The sequence below is a fragment of the Caretta caretta genome, chromosome 25 (assembly GCF_965140235.1).
Source record: "Caretta caretta isolate rCarCar2 chromosome 25, rCarCar1.hap1, whole genome shotgun sequence".
In the NCBI taxonomy this organism is placed as follows: domain Eukaryota; kingdom Metazoa; phylum Chordata; order Testudines; family Cheloniidae; genus Caretta; species Caretta caretta.
In genome coordinates, this window is record NC_134230.1 from 16860881 (window position 1) to 16882060 (window position 21180).

A 21180-nucleotide genomic window follows, 5' to 3' on the forward strand; every position below is an offset into this window, starting at 1 on the left:
ATCTGCTAAACGTTTTGTTATCCACCTCGTTATTCCGAAGGTGAGCTGCACCTGCACAGCATGATTGATGGGCCCCGTGAAGCTTTAATTCCCCTTCTTGACAGCAGTGAAGGATGAGCGAGGCCTGGAAGTGGAGAACAGCCTGCCTGGCCTTCCTGCTTACCCCCCTGGCTGTACCCTGGGGCAGGAGCCCACTGGGAATCTCCCAGGTATTTAACACCTGCCTCTCCTGCAGTGGGGGCTCGTGCATATTACTTGTATCACAGCAGCATCTGGAGGGTCCCAGGGCGCTGCTGAGAGACACAGCAAGAGACAGGCCCTGCCCAAAGAGCTCACAGTCTGAATAGATGAAGGGTGGGAGGGGAAACTGAGGCACAGAGTGAGGAAGTGACTTGCCCCATGTTACCCAGCAGGCAATGGCAGTGCCAGGAATAGAACTCAGGTCTCTTCTCCCCATTCCCCTGTCCAGTGCCCCAGCCACTAAGCCTCACTGCCTTGCTTAACATCTCCAGGGGAGATGCTTTTCTTCCAACGGTTGCTTCCAGATTTCACTCTTCTCTGTCCTTCCTGCTGCTCCCACACTTCAGGAGCTGGGGCGTAGCTGGCAGTTGCTCAGAAGTTTTGCTTTGCTGCTGTCCTCAGTGGCATTCGACACCATGATCTACTGCCCTTAGCTGTGGGAGTAGCTCCCTTGGCTGGTAGCAGTAGTAGGTTGTTATCCCGCCACTAGGTGGGGACCCAGCCTGCTGTGCTCACATGCTACTTGGGCTTTGTGGGGTGTGCAAAGCAGCTCCCCACTGCCCCTGGGAATGGGGAGGATTTTTTGGGGGGGCAGGAGGGATTTCCTTGGCTCCTCCCATATCTCCATTCACCCCCTCAGCTCCTCCCTCCCGCTCTTGCTCATTATCCGGCATTTGCCCTTTGGCCAGGGCAGCAGCCCATCCTGGGACTGCGCCCCGCTTTGGGCGTCGCCCCCTCTCCTCCGCCCAGAAGTGTGAGGGTAGGGGGAGAGCGTAGGTCTCCTCTGGCTCTCCCCAAGCTCCCCCCACGCCCCAGGCAGGATGGGGGGAGAGGCAGGGGCGCGAGGGGCTGAGATGGAGGGGGGGCCCGCGGGGCAGCAGGCCCATCCAACCCAGCATCCCCCCTCCCGTAGCACCCCCCCCCGCGCCCCTTCGCCTCCTGCAGTGAGACCCCCCCATCTCCCCCCGCTGGCACCGCAGAATCGAGTCTCGCTCCGGTCCACGGCTTGGAATATCCCCCCCCGCCCCGCTCCTTAGCAGCGTTGCCATGCCGTCCTTTCCAACCCCCCCGCAGTAAACTCCGCCCCCCCCGCTCTCATTTCGTGTCCTGGGGAAGCCCTCCACGCTGGGGATGCCCCCCTGCCTGGTTTATTTGGGGAGGGGGAAATCCCGCCTGCCGGACCGGAGCCGAGCGCGGGGCTCCGGGGCTGAATTATTGATCGTCCGGCCTCTCGCGGCCTTTCCTCCGGGGGGGGGGGGGGGTCTGCCGGCTGCCATGGCAACAGGGCATCTCTGCTGCGGCGGGCCAGGAGCCAGCGCGGGGGCGGGGGCGCCCGGGGAGCGCCAGGCTCGCGCCAGGCTCGCCGGCCGTCAGGCGCCGGGGCTGCCAGGAATCCTCGCCCGGGCTTCCCCGTGCGGCGCGCAGGCGGCTGCTGATGTCACGGAGCCTGGGGGCGGGGGTGCCTGGGGGGGGCGTTCCTGGAATGCAGGGAGCCGTGCTCGGAATGACGAGGAGAGGGAGAGAAAATAGCCCCCCCCCCCCCCCACGCACGCATTCCCTGCAGCTGGGGGCTGGGAGGCAGGACAAAGGCATGGGGGGAGGGTGGGGTCCTTTCTTTCCCAGGGGAGCTGGGGTGCAGTGGGTGGGAGCCGACCAGCATGCCCAGGGCGCAGGAGGGGTGCAGGAAGTGTGTGTGTGGAGGGGGGATTGTTGGGTCTCGGAGGGGGGGCTCACGCTGGATACACAGAAATGAGGGGCTGGGAGCTTGAGACCTCGTCTCTGCACTTGGGGGGTGGGTCTGGGCCTTTGTGCCCCCTGGCCGTGCAGTATTCTGGAGCCCTCCAGGGCCCAGATCACCCTCGGGATCAGCCGCAGCAGTCTCTCGGGAGCTGCCTGCGCCCAAGGGCGCCTGGCTCAGGGGCCGGGTACTGACTGTTTATTAGGAGGCTGAATCTCAGTACAAAGGGTAAATGACACGAAAGGAGGGAAGGGCTCTGTGAGCTGCGACTGGCCTCTAGCCCAGGGAGCTGGGGCGCTATTCCCCCATGGCAATCCTTATGCGGGGCCGTGCACCCCCTGGGAATTGCCGGGGAGCTGGTCCATGGTGCATGTGGTCCCTGCTGTCACCGCTGCTGGAGCACAGATGCTGTCGGCTTCGTTCCTGGCTTTGCCATCCACCTGAGCCAGTCCCGTCCCCTCTCCGTGCCTCAGTTTCCCCTCCCATCCTTTGACTGTTTTGCCTGGAAGCTGTTTGGGGCAGGGCCCGACTCTCGTTGTGTCTCTGCAGCGTGACGGGGCCGCAGCTCTGTGGTGGCCTCTGAGAGCAAAAAGAATACAGTTAATTGCAAACAATGAATGCGAAGGGGCTGGGTGGGTGGATGGAGCCAATCCCCTGACAGGTCAATGGAACTGGCATTAAGAGCAAATTAGAGATGGCTGGAGGAGCAGCCGAGCTGAGGACAGTTCTTTGTCTCTCTCTGAGAGCCTTTTTCTAAGCAGGGCTGGATGAGTCGGAGAGAGAGACACTCTTGGGCCGCTGCGGGGACTTGATACATTCACGATTCACAGGAGCTTTCCCGGCCCTACCCCGCCCTCCAAGAGCAGCAGCTGCTCCTGTTCTGCTCGGGTGTTCCAGCTGAAGGCTTGTGAGGAGACAGTCCTGGGTCCTTGCCTCTGCCCCGTGCAGGGGCGCCCGGATGATGCGGGGCTGGGGTCAGTGACTCGAGACAGATGAGCATGGCCCCTCTGCACAGTGGATCCCTTTTTAATTTTCTGCTAAATAAATAAAGGCCCAATGCAGGGTGAATGGGGTCCAGAGATTCCTAGGCTCCAAGGCCATTTGTCATCTAGTCTGACCTCCAGCCTTTTAACTTCCCCAGCTTCACCAGGGCTCTCTGGGCTAAGAGTGACACAGGGTGGAGCCCAACGGTTTGAATGGGGCAGACACCCTGGAAGAGTTAAATCGTATTTCGGTAACCTGGCTTGCTATTGCATTGCCACACAGCCAAAGGGCAGATGGACTTCTGCACCAGTTCTGGCTAGGCTGGGTGGACTGGAGGAGTAAATCCATTGCTGATATTAATTCCTACTGCAGCCAGGAATAAAACCGGCTGGTGTTAATTCTGCAGCCAATGACTCAAACAGAGGACAATAGTTCTTTGGGGAACAGCTTGCTAGCAGGGCCTTGTCGCTAAACAGTTAAATTTCAGGCGTTCAGCTAACACTGGGATTTGATCTGCGACAAGATCACAAAAAGCAGATTAAATGACTTTGCCTTGGGCAAATGAAAAAGTGGATCACATGCTAAAGTGAGGACGGAAAGCTGAGAGGAGAGAGGAGGTATGGCTGGTGGGACTTCAAAGGCTGAAACGTTAAAAGGGACCTGGCCTTCCTGCAGATGTGGATTTGCCCAGCCTAAGGTGGACCTAAAGCCAGCAACCATCTAAATATAGATCCAGACAATAGATGCCCCGGCTGCAGATACAGGTACAAATTCCGAGCGTGTGTGTGATTGTGCATGTGTAAGCAGAATAACAATAAGATGTGTGTCATCGCAACCTTTCATCGGAGGGCCCAGGAGAGCTCTTCTGTTGTTGACAAAGTAATATCCCCTTAGGGAAGTAAAATCATCCCCATTTTCCACACGGGGAAACTGAGGCACGGGGCAGTGACTTGCCGAAGATCACGCAGTGAGTCAGTGACAGAGACAGGAATCTGATTTCCTGCCTACTAGGCCCTAATAACGCTAACTGCAGCAGATGGAGGGATAATGTGGGCAGAGTACACCAGACCTGGGGGGGCGGGGAGGGGTTGGCTGTAATGATAGGTGCTTGCAGTTCATTATTCAGCCACTAAAGGTGTCTGCATGCCGTACCGAGTTCTAGGCAAGCTCTGGTAAACAAAGGCAGTTGAAGCTGGAACACGAGTTGTGTAGAAGCCAAAATCTTTGGCCAGGGCTACACTTGGAAGGCTTTGCCGGCATAGCCATACCAGTACGCTAGGTTAGCAAACGCACTCCTAGTGTGGACGTAGCTTCTTGCCAGGATAGCTTATTCCAGGCCCCATGAAGCACACTTTTGCTGGTGGAGCTTGTGTCTGTACTAGGGGCTCCTGCTGGCCCAGCTCTGTCAGTCACAGACGCACCCTGACCAACCGAGCTATGGCTGGCCAAAGTCTGTAGTGTAGACGTGCCTCGGTGTCTCTAGTTTTCTGCAATCCCCTCCTGCTTAGGAAGGGCTGCGGTTCCGTAGAGGCCCCAACGGGCTGGTGTGTGGCCATGGGGGCTCCCATGGACGGATAGGGTCTGGCTCCCCACCCAGCCCAACAGTTGTCTCTTGGGGAGGGAAGTGAGAATGACTTTCACCCTCTGTGGCTCGGCCCAGGCTGCCCTGGGATGCTCCCAGCCCCCTGGAGACCAGAAGGATATTGACAAACCGGAGGGAGTTCTGAGAAGGGCAAGAAATATGGTGGAGGGGCTGACCTGGGGGGAGGTCAAGGTATAGAACACCTGCACAGGTCCAGCTTGCCTGAGTGGGCCCTGTGGGGGAGGAGATGGGAATGGTCAGACAAGGGTCAGCGCCAAGGGGGAGTGGTGGTCTTCGGTGGTGGGGGCACATGGGATGCACTTGAAGGGGATGTGCAGGCAAAACACCCAGCCCAGGAGATCGGCTGGGCCGGGCTGCAGAACCCTCTCTCTGGGGCCACGCTCTGGGCTACTCAAAGCCAGCCGGCCGGCTGGGTGGCACCATCCTGCAGGAGCTGGGAACAGAGAGGCCCCTTCCAGCTCTGCTCCGTTTGCAAAGCACAGGGATTTGCTGCCCCCTCCACCTCTGTGCTGTGTGCAGCCCCCGCTCTCCCCCCGAAGCCACTCGCTCTCTGAGCCGCAGGGCTGGGGGCGAGGCCGGAATTTGGCAGCCGGTCACAGAAACAGTCGGCCCGAGCCAATAACAATAAGGATGCGATGAGAGTGACTCCTTCTTCTAAAAATAACCTCTTCCCCCACCCCACTCTAGCGTGCCCGGCTGGATTTGGGGGAGGCCTCAAGGTCACCATCCAGAGCAGAGAAAGCCCTCCATTTCGGGGAGGGAACTGGGGGGCATCCCCACGCTTCACCCGAAAGATCCCACGCCCTTTCAGCTCCGAACGGGATCCTGACGCTAAACCTGCAGCGGGGTTTTTGAGCCACCCCTGGCTTGAAAGCGGCTCCAACCCAATCGACTTTTGAACGTCTTCCCTTGGCCGCTCACCTGACGAGACCCACAGCCAAGATTGCAAGTGAGCCCCGCATGCTCCTCGGCCCGTTTTGGGCATCGAGCAGGAAGCGGTTTGGCCCCTTGCTCAAAGCAAAGGCCCGGAACTGAGCTCCGTGGCTGGCAGGTAAGCGGGCGGGTGGAATATTGGGCTTAGAGGAATGCCTTTGTCGCTGGTAGCGTTTTACGGGGATCTGTGCGGAGGGAGGGGGCTTGTAAGTGGCATCTACCCCCAAGCTCTTCTGCTTGCTGTGCATTCAGAAGATGGTTTCTGGCTGGCTGGGCAAAGGCAGAAGGAAAATCTCTCCCCTAAGATTGGGTTTGGGGCAGGGTTTGCAGATTAGGCGACAGCAGGTGGCCTGGGCTGGGCTGGAGTTTGAGGGTGGGTTGGATTGGAGGCATCTAATTGTCCCGACAATCAAGAAAAGTGCATCCGATTGTGGGTGGAAAATGCAGATGCCATTTGGATGCTGCCCTGTTTGGCCTCTCTTGTAAGCGTTGCGTTTAAATCCATGATCCAGGGCTTTTCCCATGCCCATGCAGCCCTGTCCCCTGAAATTATCCCCTGGTGCATTAGTTGGTTGGCACGGTATTGAAATGGGGCAAGCAACAGGGCTTTACCTGCAGTGACGGGGCAACTGGCATGTCCTGAAGCTAGGGCAGGTGTGTTCTACTTGCCAGCACGAGCAGGCGTGGCACCCAGATGGGCATGAAACATGCCAGCAGCAGGGCTGAGGGTGGATTCTACCCCGGGGGGAACAGGTACGTGTAGGAGCAGCTCTGAATTCTCCACACTCCACTCAATGTGCCAAATTTCCTGAATGGGTTTAAAATCTCTCCCCTCCCCCAATCCTGTAGTGAGTTTTCTTCCCATGCTTGGGCTGTGCCGACTGGCCGTCCTGGCACAGGGTTTACAGGGCATTTCTGTCTCTGCGTTGGCTCTGGTGGCTCTGGACGCTTGCCTTGCACTTTGCACCGACAAATGTCTCCGTAATCAGCTGCAAGCTCAGGAGGTGCCGTGCCAGCCAGGCTGGGGAGAGATCGGGCCACATCCCCAGCTGGCGTCCGTCAGCCCAGCTCCAGGGCAGCCTGAGCCAATTCGCACCAGCTGAGGAGCTGCCCCGGTCTCATTGTCACCACGGATCAGAAGCGGGATTCCGTCTTTGCCCGGCCCAATGAGCCCCCAGCTGCGCCCCGCCTGCCGTGGTGGGTAGAGCAGGTTGCTGAAGGACTCGAGATCTGATTCCCCTGGGCATTTTCCTTTCGGGTTGCTTTGTTCTGAAGGCTGGGCCATGGAACGACAGGGGCTGCCCGCCCACCCCGCAGACTGGGTTGGTGGTGGAATGAGTGCGGGGGTCTCAGCCTGGTCAGCGCTGGAATGGCAGGGGAGGATGTGAGTTGGCACTGAGGAGCACCAGCAGAGCTGGCGGGTGGGGGATCCCAGGTGGCTGGGGGTCAGGATAGAGAGGCATCATCAGATCTGTGAGGGGGACCCCAGGACTAGGATAGCAGGGATCAGAGGGTGCAGGCTGGGCTCAAGAGACAACAGCAGAGCTATGCTCTGTTCTGAATTACCAGCCTGACTCAACCCAAAGAGCCTACATTCAGCTTTCCTGTTCCCTCCTGATACATGCTCTCTGGAGGGGCCATCGTCCCCCTTTAAGAGGCCCAGAGCCCCTGCATAGTGGGTCGGGATCTGGGCCCAGGCAGCTGAGGGGCCCACGTCATGTATTTTTGATTCTGGGGCTCCCTAGCCCTTTGGGAGTTGCTATGTGGAAGGACGTTCCCGTGCGGAGCGGGCAGGCTGCGGGGAGCTGACAGCCTAGCAACGGGGGCTGTTCCAGCCTGGCTGGGAGCAAGGGCCATGCCTGGCTAGCACGCCGCTAATTAGCCGGCCTTTCAAAAACTTTCATCAGAGCCGCAGCTGTGGCTCGGGAGACGTGATCAGCATGAGGCGGGCGCCATGGAAGGGCCTCTCTGAGGCACGGAGGCAACGGGTTTGCAGCTTTCCTTGTTTCAAGTGAGCCTCAGCCCTGTCCTGGGCCTGGCAGGCAGCTCTGCCGATGCCCCATAATCCCAACCCACAGCTCTCCTGCTATTCCAGCCCTAGGTCCCCCCCATCTCTGCCCCCTAACTCCTCATTTACATCCCTTATTCACCCTGCTCTCTGTTCCGCTGGTGCTGTTGGGAGACAGTGTGGTCTAGTGGGTAGGGCACTGGGCTAGGAATCAGGAGGCCCAGCTGCTGTGTGACCTGGGGCAAGTCACGTCCCCTCTCTGTGCCTCAGTTTCCCCTCCCACCCTTTGTCTATTTAGGCTGTGAGCTCTTTGTGGCAGGGCCTGTCTCTCACTGTGTGTCTGGCAGCACCTGGCACAAGGGGCCCTGATCTTGGTTGGAGCTTCTAGACGCTATTGTAATACAAGTAATTAAGTCTGGTTGTCTGGTGCCATATTGGAATTGGCTACATTTACTTAAATTCCCTTTGTTCCCTTTTGACAAATCCAGACACTAGCTGTGCCTCGGGTGCTGTTACGCAAATAATAGAATGGACTCCAGCAAGAGCAGCTCTGCCGTTGGTCTAGACCGGGGGGTAGGGGGGAAGTGTCAGAACTCCTGAGTTCTAGACCCAGCTGTTGGAGAAAGTTTGGTCCATTAGTTGGAGGGGAAGGAAAGGGATTTGGGATTCCTGGCCTCTATTTCCAGGCCTGACACTGACTCACTATGTGACCTTGGTCAATTCACTTCTCCTTTCCATGCCTCAGTTTCCTCAGCTGTGAATTAGGTGCAGGGCTCACCTACCCCACAGAAATGCTGAGGTTTAATTGATGTTTAGGGTGCCATGGAGGCTCTAACAACCCCCCAGCCTCTAGGGAGCGCTGGGCTTGAAACCGCTGCATGCTGCAGATGTTAGGAATTTTGCAGTGACTCCAGGGCTGGAACTCAGATCTTCCTCTCCACAGAACGCCAGCCCCTCCCACCTGAGCTAAAGGAGAATCCCCATTTACTGTGTGCTGTGTAGGGTCTCTGACACACCACCGAGCAGTTCTGATTGCATCCTGTAGAGGGCAGTGGAACACGCTCCAACCAGTTCAGTGGCTTCTCTTAAAGGGATCCTCCCAGGGCTTTTTGTGAGGAGGTAGATTTTCCCCAACAAACCTGACCCCAGCCCTGCATCCAGTAAAACACAGCCCCAATCCTGCAACCCAAGACAGCCCTGCACCCCCTAATGCTGGCCCCCCAAAATGACCCTGCACCCCCCAATCCTACAGTTAAACTTCCCCATGCCCGCTCTGGAATGTCACTGCTCAGTATCTCCTTGCCCTGCATGCCAGCCCTTCCTCTGTCCTGCCCAGGGCCTTGTCATTGCTACGAGGACCCTGTGTTCTCTATTGGCACAAAGAGACGCAGCTCAGCCAGCCGACGGAGCTCGGGAGCTTGGCAGCAGGAAGGAGCCTGTCATTACATCGGTTGTGAGCGGAGCTGGGTGCGCTGCAGAGCAGCTGGGCTAAGCACAGGGAAGTGCAAAGGGATTTGAGGTGGAATACCCTTTAAAGTGGGTTTTTAAAAGAAACGTTTCAGTCAATCCAGTGGGGTTTCAGCTCTGGGACCCGCAGCCCTGCGAGCTAGGATGACCAGATGTCCTGGTGTCCTGGTTTTATCGGGACAGACCCAATATTCAGGCTTTGTCTTTTATAGGTGCCATTTATTCCCCACTCCCGTCCTGATTTTTCACATTTGCTATCTGGTCACCCTACTCTAAGCACAGAGCCCGCTGACCTCTGCAGAATGGCAGGGTTAGGCCCTGACTGGCATGGCCCGGACACAGGAACAGCCAGCACTCCTAGCTCTCACACGGCACTGCTCATCCCTAGATCTCCAGGTGCCTTCCAAAGCAGCTCGGTGTCATCACTGCTGTTCTACAGATAAGGAAACTGAGGCAGAGAGTGAGCGAGAAAGTGACTTGCCCAAGGTCACCCAGCAGGCCAGTGGCAGAGCTGGGAATAGACCAAAGGAATCCTGGTTCCCAGTCCCTCCTGCTTTAACTATGACAAACCTCTCCTCTCCCAGAGCTGGGACTAGAAGCAAGGAGTTCTGACTCCCAGCCTTCCTGCTTTAACCACTAGACCCCACCACCTGTCCCACAGCAGCTGCTTTCGCAATATTTGGTGCTTAAAGCCCCAGCAGCTGGAATCATGTGGTTACATGAGAATCTCAGCTTCCGTTTAATAAAGAACAGCAAGTTTCTAACTCTCCCGGTGGAGAAAAGCCTGAAACCAGGTGACAAATTGAAAGAACCCAACACACATTGGTTTTGACCTTATAGTTTTAAAGCCAATCTCAGAGATTCATTCCTGGATTCATAGAGTTTCAGGCCAGCAGGGACCATTAGATCATCTCATCTGACCTCCTGTATGTAACAGGCCCAAGAGTTTCCCCCACTGCCCCCACAGTGAGCCCAATGACTTGTGTTTGGCTAAAGCATCTTCTGGAAAGGCTCCAGTCTGGATTTGAAGACAGCATGGGATGGAGAATGGACACTTCCCTGGGAGTTTGACCCAGCCGTTAATCACCTTCGCCATTAGAAATCTGGGCGTTATTTCTAATTGGAATTTGTCTGGCTTTAATGTGAAGCCATTAGATCTTGTTCGGCCTTTCTTGGCAAGTTAAACAGTTCTTAGTACCTGGGATTTTCTCCCTGATAAGGTACTTCTGCGCTGTCATCAAGTCGTCTCTTGAGCTTTTTGGATAAGCCAAACAGCTGGAGCTCTTGAAGTCAGGCGTTTTCTCCAGCCCTCAAATCCTTTTTGTGGCTCATGACACTGGGACCTGACCCCACCCCGGGCTGTGAATACTCGGGGGGCAGCCAGGTCTGGTGCTGCTGAGCTTGGGTGAGTTCTCTGGGACAGTGCCCGTTAATTTCAAACACTCTCCATGAGTGGGAGCCCAGACAGAGACAGGACACTTCCCGTCGCACGCCAGCTCAGCCCTGCAGCCCCACCCCTCACATCCATCCCACCTCCCCCTGTCTAGCAGGCCCATGAAATTCTACAGGGCAGCCATCCTGACCCTGAGTTCCCATGCTGCCTGCCTTTACCCCCTCCCGCCCATGTGCTTTCCCCCCCCCCCCCACTGCCCCGCCCCCTGGGAGCCTGCACTCCTTTCCTAGGCAAGAAATAGTCAAAGTAATAAATAAATCACCCGCACTGAACCTTTTGACCGCGCCCGAGTCTATTTTTAGCTGCAGCCTCTGCAGCAGCTGCCCTGTCGGACCCCAGAGCTCCCCGAGGGGCGAGGGCTATTTTCCACCCGACCAAGGGCTGGGAATATTTTGGATTTGCACATCAGCCAGCATTTGACAACAGCGCCTGCGGGATTGTTTAACCCTATCGGTGCTGGGTCCCTTCCCCCAGCCCAGAAACGCTCCGCTCCTCCAGAGCGCTGGACAAACAGCACAGGCCGCGGATCTCTTTGCTGCGCCGCTGTGACATGCAGCCACCTCTGGGGTGAAGCACAGCAGCTGTGCGAGTTCGTGGCGATGCAGCTTGGGCTATGCTGGGGGGCTCGCCGTGTCCAGTTAAAATCACCACAGGGGAGTTTAGGGGGGGAAGAATAAGACAAAAGCAGCTTGTTTATTAGCTCAGAGCTGGCTCACAGTATCCCCTGCTGATGCACCGGTGTCATGGTCTCCCATCCGTCCACCAGCCTAGCTGCCACCTTGCAAGCTGCCAAGTGCACAACCAGTGCGGGTACTGTGGTAGGCTGGCCTGCTTTTTTATTCCCTTTCTGGGCACAGACTTAGCCCATGAAAGATCATCCCCACTGCCTCTCTCCCGGGGTTTGGGGGGAGCAGGAGATGGGATATCTCTTGATTCTAGTCAGGCTTTTGACACAGTCCCACATGACAGTCCCATAAGCAAGGGAAGTGTGCTCTAGGTGAAATGACTGTAAGGTAAGTGCAGAACTGGTTGAAAGATCGTACTCAGAGCGGCGTTATCAATGGTTCGCTGTCAAATTGGGAGGGCGTGTCTAGTGGGGTCCTGCAGGGGTCTGTCCTGGGTCTGGTACTAGTCAATATTTTCATCAATGACTTGGATAATCAAATGGAGAGTATGCTATGAAATCTGCAGATGGCACCAAGCTGGGAGGGGTTGGAAGCACTTTGGAGGACAGGATTAGAATTCAAATGACCTGGACAATTTGGAGAATTAGTCTGAAATCAACAAGATGAAATTCAGTAAAGAGGAATGCAGAGTACCTCAATTTGGAAGGGAAAATCGAACGGAGGAAGACCTGGCTGGGTGGAAGCGCTGCTGAAAAGAGTCTTGGGTTGCAGGAGGTCATACTGAGCATGAATCGACAACGTGATGCAGTTGCAGAAAAGACTCCTCTCAGGAGTGTCATATGTAAAAGACACGGGAGGTCACTGTCCTGCTCTGCTCGGCACTGGGTGAGGCCTCAGCCGGGGTCCTGTGTCCACATCTGGGCGCCGCCCATTAGGACAGATGTGGACAAATTGGAGAGAGTCCGGAGGAGAGCAACAAAAGTGATCAAAGGGTTAGAAATCCTGACCGGTGAGGAAAGGTTAAAAAGGGGGGGGGGGGCAGGTTTAGTCTGGTGATCAGTTCTCCATGTAGGATAAGGAGCAATGGGCTTAATCTGCAGAGAGGGAGATTTAGGTTAGATATTAGGAAAAACAACTGCAAGGTTTGTTAAGCTCTGAAGGGAGGGTGTGGAATCCCGTCATTGGAAGGTTTTAAGAACAGGCTGGACGGGCCTCTGGCTAGGTTTCGTGGGTGGTAAGCCAGCTCCTTCTTCCTCCAATGCCACAATCCGGCTGGAGCTGGTGAGGCTGGCCAGTGGGTCCCCCTATTCCAGGTGAGACAGAGTGTTCCCTGCTTCTGGATTCTCTTCCCAGCAGGGGTGTGCCCTCTGGGATCCAGCTGTTACCCTAAACGCAGCCAAGGTAACAGCCTTGCCATGACCCTGCTGGGCTTGGCATCAGGGGACCTGTGTTCGGTTCCCAGCTCTGCTACCGATCCTTTGTGTGACCTTGGTCAAGTCACTGAATCTCTCTGGGCCTCAGTTTCCCCATCGGTAAGACGTTGGGAACAGTTCTTCCTTTGCTTTATTCAGATTGCATCCCCTCTGGGGCAGAGACAGCGTTTCGCAGGCTATGCAGCACCGGACACAAGGAGGCCCTGATCTCAGATGAGGCCTCTAGATTTACTGTAATGCAAATAATAGTAGCAGGAACGAGCTGTGACCCTCAGGCACGGTGCCTCAGAGGTGTCGGAAGGTACCAGATGCGGCGGTGGGTGGCTAACCCCCCCACCCGTTATGTTTAACTGACTGGCGTGGGTGGGAGCAACAGGCCTGACTCAGAATGGAGCCTGGCCGAAGGGAAAGAGCGAACTGCCCTCACCGTGGGAAGGGGGAATGAGAGGCAGAGACGGGGTCCAGATCAGGAGCCCCCCCGAGTTCAGGCTTGTGAGGTCAGCCTGGGGATATGAACGCATGTGGCAGGGCAATGGAGCAGGACCCCGCTCGCTCCAGTTGCCTCTGCGTTGGAGGCAATTACGTGCCGTGCGATTGACCCGGCCTCCATCAGCAACGCCCCGTTTCCCAGCAGCCGAGCAGCCAGGCCAGCCGGCAGCTTCCCAGCCAAATCCACCCGCAGCCAGGGGAGCCCCAGCTGGCGGGCAGTGGATGGAGCCGCCAGCGAGAGCGCCACTCCTCTTCGGCTGCCAGCCAATCAGAAGGCTGGAGCGTGCTCTTCTCTGGGGGGTTGTAATGGCAATATCTAGGGTCCCCAAGGGCTTAGCAGACCATGAGTCAGATTTTACTGCAGGCTACCCCATGTGCGGTTCCCACGGGCCACAGGAAGTGCAGCCACCTCTGGGGTGGGACACAGCCGCCGTCTGAGCAATCACCGAGGCATTCTGCGTCTCAGCCTGGGACCTTGGCCCAACGTCCTTGAAGGTTTTTAGGGGCTTAACACCCCTTGAAATCCTAGAACTCAGTGGGAGTTGGGCACCTAAATATAATTGAGGAGCTGGGAGCTCACCAGAAGCCCCCCCTTGTTGTCTGGCCTGGCAGCGGTTGAAAAGCCTTTACTGAAATGAATGCCTGGCCCCGGCTGCCCCCTGCGTTTTAGCCCCCGTTGTTCGTGACAGGGGGAAGGAACCGGATCCGCCCCCGGCAGCACGTGCAGACTTTGCCATGCAGCCCGTGTTTGGGGGCAGAGCGGCCCTGTGCGGGGCAGGCAGTCCTCACTCTGCATTTGCCACTCCCCCTGCCTGGGCTGTCCCAACGCTGCTCTGGGCCTCCATCTCCAGGGGTGACGCCAGCGAGCGGGGTGGCCCCGGGGGTCCCCTGCACACACTCACCCTCCTGCCCCTTCAGGAGCTGCCTCCGAATCCCAGCTCTGGAAAACCCAAGAGGAGGGTGCATCATTTACTCGTGCTCCCTGGCAAATAATAGACGCTGTCTGTGCGTGGGCGGCGCGGGGGGAGGCGGGCAGGAGGTTCCCTCGGCAGCGCGCTCCGGTTCAGCTGCTTTTCCCCAGCCTTCCCATGCAGCAATCGCCAAGCCCTTGTGAGAAACCTCTGCCTCCCTGCACAGGAAAAACCTCCCGACAGCTGAGCGCACCCTGTCTCTTTCCTTGTCTTTCTTCTTCCTCTTTGTCTGTCTGTCTGTCTACTTCCCTAGATCATTGTGTGTCTATTTATTCCCAGCTCTATTTTCTTTCTTTCTTTCTTTCTTTCTTTCTTTCTTTCTTTCTTTCTTTCTTTCTTTCTTTTCTTTCTGCTGAATCTCTGTGGAATAAGGAAGGGTGAAAAATCTGCCAGGGGAATTGAATCCGCCGAAATGTTTGCACATGAAAAAGGGTTTTGGACCCCAAAAGAACAATTCACTGGCCCCTCTCCTGCTCTGGCTGAGGCTGGTGTAAATCAGGGGTAACTGCACTCCAGCCAAGGGGCAATAGAGGCGAATCCAGTCTCAGGGATTATGGCCAGGGGAAGGTGCCTGGCCCTGAAGGCCGTGGGCATCCTCTTCCATTGGATCTCTGTGCATTGGGCCAGGGTCCCGTTCTCTTGGATTGGATCATCTATGATACCCTGCCGAGTGCAGGCCATGCCCACAGGTGACTGATCCTTCTCCAGCTGATCTGGGAGCTGGGTGAGCCCTAGGGGTGTGTGTGACCACATGAAGCATTCTCTCTCTGCTAGTCAGACAGGCACTAACGAGGATTCCTTCCCCAGCATGCTCCTATTTAAAGCCTATGACCTTTCAGTGCCCACCCTGGGGTTGGAAACCAGCACGTGCTCTGGAAATCTCCATCCTCCCCAGCCTCTTCCTGAGCCTGACCAGGGTGCATCACTGCAACTGACAGTCAGCAAGGGCTTGTGTAGGGGAGCAAAGGTCCCCTCTCCAGCACGTGGGGCTGCCAGATGGGTCTCACCAGATGAAGAGATGGGGGGGAGAGGGAAGGAGAAATGGGAGCCTTTGTCCATCTCCTGTCACAGCCCCCTCCTGCCCAGATCCTCTTATCTTCTCTACCACACTAGATGTGTGGGGTGAAAAGCATCTCTGGGATGCCGGCCTCATTGGGACCCAAGAGGTCCCTCCCCATCCACTACTTCCTTGGGGAGGTTAGGGACAGAATCATAATAGAATATCATGGTTGGAAGGGACTTCAGGAGGTCATCTAGTCCAACCCCCTGCTCAAAGCAGGACCAACCCCAACTAAATCATCCCAGCCAGGGCTTTGTCAAGCCTGACCTTAAAAACCTCTAAGGATGGAGATTCCACCACCTCCCTAGGTAACCCATTCCAGTGCTTCATGAACCTCTTAGTGAAAAAGTTTTTCCTAATATCCAACCTAAACCTCCCCCACTGAAACTTGAAACCATTACTCCTTGTTCTATCAGCTACCACTGAGAACAGTCTAGATCCATCCTCTTTAGAACCCCCTTTCAGGTAGCTGAAAGCAACTATCAAATCCCCCCTCATTCTTTTCTTCTGCAGATTAAACAATCCCAGTTCTCTCAGCCTCTTCTCATAAGTCATGTGTTCCAGTCCCCTAATCATTTTTGTTGCTCTCCGCTGGACGTTTTCCAATTTTTCCACATCCTTCTTGTAGTGTGGGGCCCAAAACTGGACACAGCACTCCAGATGAGGCCTCACCAATGTCAAATAGAGGGGAACGATCACGTCCCTCGATCTGCTGGCAATGCCCCTACTTATACATCCCAAAATGCCATTAGCCTTCTTGGCAACAAGGGCACACTGTTGACTCATATCCAGCTTCTCGTCCACTGTCACCCCTAGGTCCTTCTCTGCAGAACTGCTGCCTAGCCATTCGGTCCCTAGTCTGTAGAGGTGCATGGGATTCTTCCGTCCCAAGTGCAGGACTCTACACTTGTCCTTGTTGAACCTCATCAGATTTCTTTTGGCCCAATCCTCTAATTTGTCTAGGTCCCTCTGTATCCTAATCCCTACTCTCCAGCGTATCTACCTCTCCTCCCAATTTAGTGTCATCTGCAAACTTGCTGAGGGTGCAATCCTCAGTCTGACCTACTGGGGTAGGTCAGAACGTTCCCCCATGATTTGATGTGTTTGTGCAGAGCCTAGCCCCATGGGGGAGGGGGGCAGCTTGTCTGTCACCAAATAGATGATTTAAGATAATGATTAATAATAATGTTACTGGGGACTGGGCAACACCTTCTGCTGGGTCACTGCTGGCCACGTCAGTTCCCCTCTGTTTGGCTCTGGTTTCTAATAGGAGATAACACATAACTCTTGATGCTGGTGGGGGGGCAATTTAAAGGGGGGAGCATGTGACCACCCCATGCACCCCCTCTGGGAGGGGGTAGACCAAGGGAAGTGGCAGATTCTCCATCTCTTGATCAGGGATGTCATTTCACACCAGTGTGGGTGCCAAGGATGGGGAGACACAAAGTTGTGTCATCACATAGCCCATGGTATGGGGTTGTATTATATTCTACCAAGTCTGGCTGCGGTGTATGCCAAAAGTGGAAAACATAATGGAGCACACAGACCTATGGAAAGTCTGGGGCGGCGGAGAGGGGGAAGGCAACCAAGCCTTGAGGGGGGCAACTGCCCCTTTTGCCCCATAGCAAATGATGTCCCTGCTATTGATGTCCTCAGCTCCAGCCTGGGTGGCCTCTCTGGAAGATGCTTTAGTCAGACCCATGTCGTTGGGCTCCCTCCAGGGATGACAAGTCTCTGGTCTGGGCTGCACCAGAGGCCGGAGCAGGTGATCTAATGGTCCCTTCCACCCTTAACATCTATGGACGGGGGTGTGAGCGGGTGCCCGGGAAGGAGCAATTAATTGTCTGAGCGAGGTGAGCACTGGGGTTCTGTGAGACTGGGCGGATGTGATTTCTAGGTGCTGTATATTTATATATAAAATCATTGTTTGTGCTCTCGCACCATGCTCCCTGCTGAGCCTGGCTGTTGGCTGTCATTAACCCTGACTTCACGGTGCTGACGTATTTTGCTATTAACAAAGAGAGAGAGTTTTTGTCCTTGGTCATTTAAGAAAATAGCATCCTTCCAACGGGGAGGCTGGGAACCCCTCTGGCCTTTGGCACATTTTTTTCAATTTTCTTCCAGTGCCCAAAGCCTTATTTAAGAAAGAGCTGCTGGGAACTAAACTCAGGGCAGGTGCGAAAAGCGTTGTCTTACCCTCTGTTGCAAGAAGCAAAGTAACTGCAGAGGGCTGGTCTCTTGTCAGCCTTTGCAAGCTAAGCAGGGTTGAGGCTGGCCAAGACATGGAAGGGAGGTTGTTCCTTATGAGTCAATCCTTCAGCCGTGTCGTGGCAGGTGCCACCACATATGATGGTGCTTGTTCAAGATCCCACATCCCCTCTGTGCAAAGTGCTTCTGATCCCAAACCACTGCACAGCTGCACCCCAGAGGAGGCCGCATTTCCGGTTCAGAGGAAGGGATTTTTTTCAGTAGAGGGTTTGTGACACTGAACTGGGCTCTCTGCATGGAAGAATGTTCTATCTCAATGTCTATTAAGATGATGTATTAGCCAGGCAGCCTCTGTATTAGATAATGCAGCTAAGAGGATAGAATGTCCCTGCCTGGTACAAGATTGGTGTTGTTCAACATGGTCATGAAGGGTCTGGAAAAGGGGTGAACAGGGAGGTGGCAAAGTTTGCAGATGGTACAAAATTACGTTGGAGAGTTAAATCTCGAGCTGGCTGTGAAGAGTTACAAAGGGATCTCACTAAACTGGGTGACTGGGCAACAAAACGGCAGATGAAATTCAGTGTCGATAGGTGCAAAGTAATGCACATGGGAAAACGTCATCCCAACCGTACACAAACAACGAGAGGTCTAAATGAGCTGTTATCACTCAAAAAAAGATCCTGGAGCCATCGTGGAGAGTTCTCTGAAGACATCTGCTCACTCTGCAGCAGCCGTCCAAAAAGCGACCAGAACGGAAGGCGCCATTAGGGAAGGAATAGAGAAAAGAGAAAATATAAGGCCACTATCGAAATTTGTGGTACACCCACACCTTGAATACTGCCTGCCATTCTGGTCACCCCATCTCCAAAAGGGTATATTAGGCTTGGAAAAGGTACAGAGAAGGGCAACAAAAATGATTAAGGGTATGGAACAGCTTCCGTATAAACTGAGATTTAAAATGCTGGCACTACTGAGCTTAAAAAAGAGATAACTAAGGGGGGCTATGACACAGGACTATAAAGTCATGACTGGCTTGGAGAAAGTGAATAAGGACATGTTATTTACCCCTTCACAAGAGCCGGGGGTCACCCCATGAAATCAATAGGCAACAGGTTTAAAATAAACACAAAGAAGCACTTCTTCACACAACGCACAGTCAACCTGTGGAACTCATTGCCAGGGGATGTTGTGAAGACCAAAAATATAATGGTTCAAAAAAGAATTAGCTAAATTCATGGAGGATGAGTCCACCAATGGCTATTATCCAAGCTGGTCAGGGATTGTCCAGGTGTCCCTAAACTTCTGTTTGCCAGAAGCTGGGAGTGGACAACACAGGATGGATCACTTGATAAGTGCCTGTTCTGTTCATTCCCTCTGAAGCATCTGTCCCTGGCCACTGGGCTAGATGGACCATTCGTATCTGCATTGTTACTGCCAAGGGATTTTCATGCTCTAGGGGCTGCAGCTCTCATCCTTATGGCTCCAGGTAGATCTTTTGCACCCTGGGTAACACTGTTGGTACAAGGAGGGGCCTCTGTATCCCATGCGCTAAAGCAGGACAGAACCTTGTGGCTGCTTGAACTGGGGTTTGGAGAAGGCAGCTTACTACAGTGGATATAGCTGTGCTGGAGAAGGGGTTCCCAGAGCAGGACTATCTTGGTTGTGGGGGAGGGCGCTACACAGGACGGGTAGGGCTGGGTTATGGGGGGCTGGGAAAGTGTTCATCATGGGCTGAGCCGGGTTGCAGGGGCTGGGGCTAGAGGTAGGTTTTGGAGGGGGATTCTCATGGCAAGGAGAGTTGGGTTGAGGAGTGAGTGGAGAGGTTACCTAGGGTAGACCTGGCTGGGTGGTTGGTGAGTGGGAGGATGTGCATGCTGGATGGAGCGGGGTTGCTGGTTTTCGGAGGGGTCATCATGGCAGGGATGTGAGTGGGGCTGGATCACAGTAGTAATTCTTTTTGTCCAGACTCTGGAGCGTTCAAGCCCCGTAAACCCCAGAGGTGCCAGGCCGGACATTTTCATCAACTGTCATTATATGGCCGGGCAATACGTTTTCCCTGGTGGAGATATTTGTATTGATGTCCTGACAGGCTGAAAGATTTAATAAAGCCCATTTATGATGACAGCAATATAACCTACTCGTGAAACGTCAGCTAAGTGATGGTTAATAAAATATTTACTTGGATCCATCTCAGAGGACCACTCGGAGATGCGGCACTGCGCTCTCCCTGACCTAATTTGGGAGCCCACAGGAAGCGCTGACCCCAAAAGCTGCTCCAGCCTTGATGCATCTGAAACGCCTCTTGCTCCTGTGTCTCCACCGCTGTGGTCGGAGGATCCGTTGCTGTGGTGAGGGTGGCCACTGGCAATGTACGAAATGGGAGAGAAGCTGGTTTGGGGTGTTTCCAGCGGCTGGAGGAGCAGCTTCCTGAGGATTGCAAGCTAGAGAGAAATGAAATCGCAGGTAACATATGAAAAGCTGGGAGTGGTGTCTGGTTATTAGAGCAGGGAACTGGGAGTCAGAACTCCTGGGTTCTATTCCCATTGCTGTTGGGGAATATTGCCTAGTGGTTAGTGTTTGGTGGGACTGGGAGTCAGGACACCTGGCTTCTTTGACTCACACGTGACCTTGAACAAATTGCTCCTGGGCCTTTGCTTGCCCCAGCCAGAAGATGACACCATGTTTGTTGGGGGGTGGGTGGGTGGGTTATGAGGATCTGTGGAGGTTGGCAAAGCGCTCAGGAAAGAGCCCAGAGAAGAGCTGGGTATAAAGTCCGCCGGCAGGATGTCTCGGGGAGCCTCAGCTGAGCTGCACTAGAACCAAGTAATTCTGGGGATCGTGGCTCTTCCTTGGGTTTCTTCTGCGCTCCCCTGGGGAGCAGTCAGGTGGGCGAGTAGCAGCGCAGGGACAAACCTGCCCGTTAATAGAGCTGCCAGCTTCCTGGTGCCTTCGCCTTCTGTCCCCGTGCCCGATGGGCCGGGAGAATGACACAGGCAGGGACGTGGAAGGGGGAAGGGAGGGATAAGCCGATTCTCATTTACCCCTTACCTGCCCAGTTCCAACGGCTGGAAAGTAATGAGGCCAAGACTAATGTAAGTTCTCCAGCCCAGACTGGGGGCCTTGTGGACAGTGTGAAACCTGCAACCTCTGTCATCCTCAGAAACCAGATAATAATTAAAACATGGTGCCAGCGATTGGATTAGAAACCAACGCGGGCACTTAAGAGCCAAACCTGGAGGGAGCATTAAGGCCCCACACTATCCCTGGCTTTCACCATTAGACATGCTGCCGCTCCCAGCTGGGAATGGAACACAGGAGTCCTGGCTCCCAACCCCCACCAGCTGCTCTAAGCATTAGGTAACACTCCCCTCTGATCTACATGTAGAACGGAGGAGTCCTGACTCCCAGTGCTATCCTGCTCCTTCCACTTGAGCCCACTAGGGTCCCAGCACCCTATGGGCCACTCATAGGAACGCCCTGGGAAATGGGGCCAGCTCCCCACCAGTGCTGCCCTGGCTCCTGACATCCAGGGCAGCCCACATGCCCATTCTCACGAGAAGGGTTAACAGGCTTTGGATTCTCCAGCCTTGCTCCCCTTTCCCCCGTCCCTTTGGGTTATGGGTGAGCTAGGTCTGGGTTTCCTCTCCCCTCCCCCCGCCCCCATCCTGAGCCACTGCCTGTCTCAGGCCCAGGTGGCTCCCCAAGGACTCCAGTCCATTGTGTGTTGAGGCATCAGGGCTCTGCGCTTTGGAGGCTATGCTGCGTTAGCTCCCCTCCCCAGCCCCACACAGGAGCCTTAAGAAAGCGCAGCCCTGGGAGCTAAAGCCCTGATCTTGGCTGGGGGCGGTGGGACCTACCAGGCTCCCCCCCTCCCCGTGTATCCCCTCTCTGCCCTGCCCTCCAGGACTCGCTCACTGAGCAATTGGTGCTGGAGAGGGGAGACAGCTCCTCTCACCAGCCCTGGGTT

At 55.2% G+C, this 21180-nt stretch overlaps 1 protein-coding gene across 2 annotated transcripts in view; it reads left to right on the top strand.

Annotated features, from left to right (window-relative positions):
- The first annotated feature begins 5179 nt into the window (after positions 1-5179).
- KCNN1 (potassium calcium-activated channel subfamily N member 1) overlaps positions 5180-21180 on the top strand; it is a 72739-nt gene continuing 56738 nt past the window's right edge. The window contains exon 1 of one of the 2 annotated variants that reach the window (XM_048830738.2): positions 5180-5616. The gene's annotated coding sequence lies outside the window, so the exon portion shown is untranslated. Of the gene's footprint in view, positions 5617-19591; positions 19677-21180 lie in introns of those variants that run through there. The other variant, XM_048830737.2, reaches the window with a different exon arrangement.